Here is a 6,155-nt window from a genome sequence, read left to right as displayed (position 1 = left end):
AGCATGAACGTGGATGGATATAGAGGAAGGGGAAGACCAATGAAAAGATGGATGTATTGTGAGAAATAATGTTACTTGTGAGATAACGTCAGATAGAGAAGTATGGAAGAAGAAGACATGCTGCGACGACCCCAAGTAAATTGGGATAAGGACAGGAGGATGATGAATAATATCATTTACAAGAAAAAAAACGCTTAGAATGATTTTTAATGTAGTTTTATAAACTTTTATATTGTTTATCAAAATCTGAAACCATTGTGACACTACTTTTTCGACTTTATGTGTTAATATGGTTATGTATGGTTATGTGACTGATTAAAATGATAGCAAAACATATCCCGAACTAGGTTATTATATAGTTATTGGGATTTTTAAGGTCACAATTTTTCGTAGCAGCCTGGAGTCTTGAAGTTAGCAGTGACAACCCATTCTGTCGGAAAGTACGTTACGGTTTTGATCCTAGTACCAAAAATGAAATAGACTTTAAGGAGCTTTTTTAAGAATTGCCGCCACAGCCGACATCGGACAGAAAAATTTCAATGTTCACTTTTGTACTCTTAGGATCCTGAGGACCAACTTCCCCTGAGGAGAACTGTGCCGACCACGAGCACAGCACAGCACGAGATCCATTTATGAATACATTTTCAACACGATCCCGTAGCCTCTCCGATCCGGAATAAAGACTATGGCAGTCTTGTCTTGTGGCACAGAGGTTTTAGTGGAAAATAATCATACGTAGCCCATTCCTTGCCCCCAGGGGTTTGTCCTTTCTGCAGGTTTTAGCTGCATGAAAAAAAACAAGGTATCATATTTCTAGTTTTATTGACTTTAATTAAGTAATTACATAGTCCTTAAAGTTATTTTATTATTATCTTATAGATAGATAACGTGCTACTCAATTTTAGACATAAATACGAATACAAATTGACACTACTCTTCGAGTTGTCACGTCGCACTTACGTGACATTTCAGAAATGTCAATATAATATTTTCAGAGTGACACAAAATGTGAGGGGCCTTCTAGTTTTGTTGCTTAGTCCTCCAAACTAAGTCTCTTATACCTACCGAATAATTTAAAATAGATTCAATTAACCCAGTGTATATCTAAAGACAATCGTAGGTTGGTACCGATAATGTGTTTTAATAAATCACTTTCTCGGTATGGGGGGAAACATCTTCAGGATTCCCCGCAAGTGTTGGATGAAATTCTACCATATGGAAATCCAAAATCCCATCCAAAAACTTAACGGGAAAGGATATCCATTGAAAGTATGGAATACTTTAATGTATATATTCCCCTTGAAGTAAAGTGACCAAGTGTGCTGAAGTCATTTGCGACTGTGACTTTCTGACTAATTTATTTGACTTTAAAGTGGAGTCTACGTTAATTGGCTTATTTTGTGCACTGGGTCAATTAGTACTTGTGCGCTCAGGAAAAAACAACAACGTACTCAACTGATAACTGTCAATGAGTTAATGTTTATCGTCATTATTATATAAGGTTACTATATACTCGTCCCGACTTCGCATAGGTAACGTCAAGTTGTTTAAAGGACGAAGTTCTTTGACGCGGCTTACAAAATAGTGAACTGTCAGAAATCTTCATAAAAGGAAAAAGCGTTATTCCAGACAATGATTTCCTCTCTTTCTCTTTGTTTCTGTACACGTATTTTTTTAATAATAAATTAAAATGAAAAATTCCACAATAACCACAAAATGAATTATACAAATTAAAACTCAATATTCTTGTAAATTCAGTCTATATTTACATATTTTAATAAGATCATATACACAAATATTGATATGTAACAGTCTCGCTGGGTCATTGACCTTTGTTTTATTTTTATTTAACACCAATTTTCCCTTTCATCGGATTACACACATCATGTAATCATGGGCGATCTGAATACAGATATGTTAAAAATGACTCCACGTTCTTTAAAACTTTCTAGCCTCTTAAATTCTATTAATTTCAACATTCTCCCTTCTGGAGCTACACATCATAACTTTGACTCGCCTGATACTTGGTTGGATGTTATTATTGTCTCCTCAACAAATAATGTCATTAAATATGGTCAATTATCAGCTCCCGGATTCTCTCGTCACGATCTTTTATATGTGTCCTACAAGCTTAAGCCTCCTAAAATTAAACCTCCTACAGTGTGGATGCGCAATCTTGCTAAAATTAACTTAGAAAACTTAAAAAATGATGCAGAATCGCTTGACATGTCTTTAGTGTATAATTCATCAACAATTAATGATAAAGTTTCTCACTTCAATACATCCATTTCATCACTTTTTGATAAACATGCACCAATGTGTCCTGTCAAGATAAGAAGACCGCCCGCTCCTTGGATTACTAAAGGGGTGCGTATGGCTATGTCTCGTCGTGATCGTGCTTTCCGCAAATATAAACATGACAGGTGCAAAGAAAATTGGGAATTATATAAGGCTGCTCGCAACCGGTGTAACTTGATGGTAAGAACAGCCAAACGCCACTATTGTCATATTAACGTAAGTAACTCGTCTGTGGCCTCAATATGGAAGTTTCTACAAACATTAGGCATAAATAAGCGTAACAATAAATTTTCTGTGCCTTCATTGTCTCCTGATAGTTTAAACTCACATTTTTCTTCTTCTACTCTATTATGTCCTAATATTAAATTACGTACTATTTCAGAAATTGAAGCCATGGCCTCTCCTTCTTTTAACGACTTCGTTCTTTCTCCAGTGTCTGATGAAGAAATTCGTAAAATTATACTGTCAATCACATCGAATGCTACTGGTGTTGATGGCATTAATCGATATATGATAACATCTATTCTAGACTATTTACTGCCAGCTATAACTCACATTGTAAATTTTTCTATTTCATCAGGAGAGTTCCCTGTACTATGGCGTAGAGCTTATGTTATTCCTCTTCCTAAAGTTTCCAACCCCTCCCAGTTAAATCACTACAGACCCATTTCCATTCTTCCTTTCTTGTCAAAAGTCTTAGAATTAAGTATTTACCAACAAGTCTCTTCCTTTGTTTATAACAATAATATTCTCAGCTCATATCAGTCAGGTTTCCGACCAGGCCATAGTACAGCTACTGCTCTTCTCAAAGTAACTGAGGATATTCGGATTGGTATGGAGAATAGATTGATCACCATACTGGTCCTTATTGATTTTTCCAACGCGTTTAACTTGGTAGATCATGATATTGTTCTTGCCATTTTTAAGCATTTAAACTTTTCTTCATCAGCTCTGGAGTGGTTCTCCTCATATCTTCGCGGCCGCCAGCAAGCGGTCAGGCTGGATCAATGTCTTTCCGGGTGGCTTGACCTATCTGCTGGCGTGCCGCAGGGTGGCATCCTTTCTCCTATTATTTTTTCTATTTTTATAAATTTTCTTACTTATAACATCGACTGTTCTTACCATTTCTACGCCGATGATCTGCAACTCTATATTCATACTAAGTTGGAGGATATCGATTCAGCTGTAAATAAAATTAATCAAAACCTTACTTACATATATAACTGGTCTAATAAATATGGTATCATGGTAAATCCAGCTAAGTGTCAGGCGATCATTGTTGGTAGTTCGCGTATCATTTCCAAGTGCGATATTTCTTCTTTGCCAAATATCGTGTTTAATAACAATATCATACCTTACTCTCAAAATGTTAAAGATCTCGGACTGCACATTGATTCAACTTTGAGCTGGAAGGTGCATATTAATGAAGTTAGTCGCTCGGTTACCGCCACCTTAAGGTGTCTCAATAGATTAAGAAATTTTCTCCCTATTAAAACCAAAGTTTTGCTAGTGCAAGCCCTTATATATCCGATCATCGATTACGCTGATGTGTGTTATGTCGATCTCAATGAATTTTTTTTAAACAAACTCGATCGCCTCATAAATAATTCCCTGCGTTTCATCTTCTGCCTTCGAAAATTCGACCACATTTCCCACTGTCGAGCCGAACTCAAATGGCTCCCTATCCGCCAACGCAGAGATTTACGGCTACTGTGTTCTCTTTTTTCTATTCTTTTTGACCCGCTTTCCCCTGATTACTTAAAGGATAAATTCAAATTTCTTTCTGACAATCACGATCGACAGCTACGCTCTATTGATTCTCTCCTTCTCTCTTTTCCCAGTCACTTCTCTGGTTTCCTAACTAACGCTTTCTCCGTCCAAGCTGTCAGATTATGGAATAAACTTCCGGTAGAAATTAGAAAGGCTTCTACTAAGGCATTGTTCAAGCGTCGTTTACAGGATCATCTTATTAAAAACCTCTCTTAAGTTTCTCCTTCTTTCTCTCACTACGCTCTGTTTTTAAAATTTCTATTATGTCTCTGTTAATTATAAATGTGTATTCTCATGCATATATATAATATTTTATCTATGTTTCTGTTTCATTATTATTATTATTATAGTATTTATTGTAAAATTTATTGTTACCGCCTTCATGACTTTCTGTTTGGCCTAAAGGTTGACTGGTAGAGAATGCCTTCAGGCATTAAGTCCGCCTTTTGTTCCAACTTTTGTTGTTGGTCAATAAAGTTTTTAAATAAATAAATAAATAAAATAAATTAAAAAAAATCTTTGTTGCTCCATCTTATAACCACTTGGTAAAATATAATCTTATCATATTTTAATATTGAGCATCTATTTTCTACTACCCTCACTCATCACTACTTCTATCGCTGATTCCCAGTTGGAAATAAAAGTGACCCAGTGTAGTTACTGTCCTAAAATACATAATATATCAGATGTCATGGTGGGTACAGCACGGGGATGACTAACAATCCGCACGGTGTTAAAGTGAAGGCTAGTAATTTAATTAGAAAGCTCTTTACTTATTCCTTCTAAAATTAAACGAAAGCTTAGCCATATTTACATCGCAAATATTCTTTATCAAGTAAACAGAAGTGGTCGATCGTGTTCAATGCTCCGTTATTCCACACGCTGGAACTTGTTGCATACTTGTGGCCACGAAATTGTCGATTTCATCACTTATAAAATGGAAATATTTCGTATTCAATTAGTATTTTTTTTTTATTTTATTGAGTTCACGTTTAAATATCTCTCATAAACAAATGCTGAGGTCTTGTCCTAATTTGGACTATTTTTTGTAGACATTTATTTTAAGTATATTCATAATTTAATATTAAATATACATTCCCCTTACTAAACAGTAAGAAATTAAATGCTAAATTTTATTCAATTAACTTTTGAAAAAAACCTTTATTATCACCAAGTTGCCTCAATATCGCACCTCTATGCATAAGTAAAAAATTATACAAAATGACTAGTGCAGCAAAAGACGTGAGACGAAAATAACAGACTATACGCAATAGCGTTCAAATAAGAATTATTGTACTAAATTACTAACACTAGTATGAAATAAACTTTCTCTTCTTCTAATACAGATTTTTCTTCTCAACAACGACAACTCTCTATAACGTCAAAATTCGACAGTCCCTTGAGTGTCGTTATTAAAGTTAACACTGTTTATAAATACCTTTGTATTTCTTTTTGCCCCTTTTAAATTACTAATGTTGTCAAGTTTATTCATATGAAAACATAAAAATGGAAACTTTGTTGGAATGGAACAATTGCTTGTCAGTTTTATTTCTTATTCTGTAATTAAAAAAAATATATGTACACTTAATTATATTCAACAGAATTAAAAGTCAATTAAAGGACTATTAATAATTACTATTATAGGAAGTCAAGTTTACATATATTTCTCAAATCACATTTAAATTTAATTTAATTTTTAAATAAATAGCTGTAACACGGATATTTTCAAAATAATACTTTCATATGTTGGATCAAAATACCATTATAAAAAGGCGTATAATATTAAATTATATTACACACACGCATGGTTCGTGGCTCCACACTAACATTGATATCTCGATTCATACACAGTGTAAACAATATTTAACGATGTCGTTTAAACAAAAATATCGCAGTAGTCGGCGCCAGCAAAGCTATTCTGGAAGAAAAAAAACCAGCAGTCGATGCTTGACGCGATCGTAACATGTTAAATGTTGACTTTCATTTATATTCTACCGATTAATTTTCGTGTAGACCATGTTATAAATCTATTTGTATTAAATTAACTTTTGATGTAAAAGATATTTTTGTTTCTGGACGATCGATCG

Source organism: Vanessa atalanta, chromosome 19 (assembly GCF_905147765.1).
Source record: "Vanessa atalanta chromosome 19, ilVanAtal1.2, whole genome shotgun sequence".
NCBI classification, from domain to species: domain Eukaryota; kingdom Metazoa; phylum Arthropoda; class Insecta; order Lepidoptera; family Nymphalidae; genus Vanessa; species Vanessa atalanta.
The sequence above is the reverse complement of the archived record's forward strand: the minus strand, read 5'-3'. Positions refer to the sequence as shown.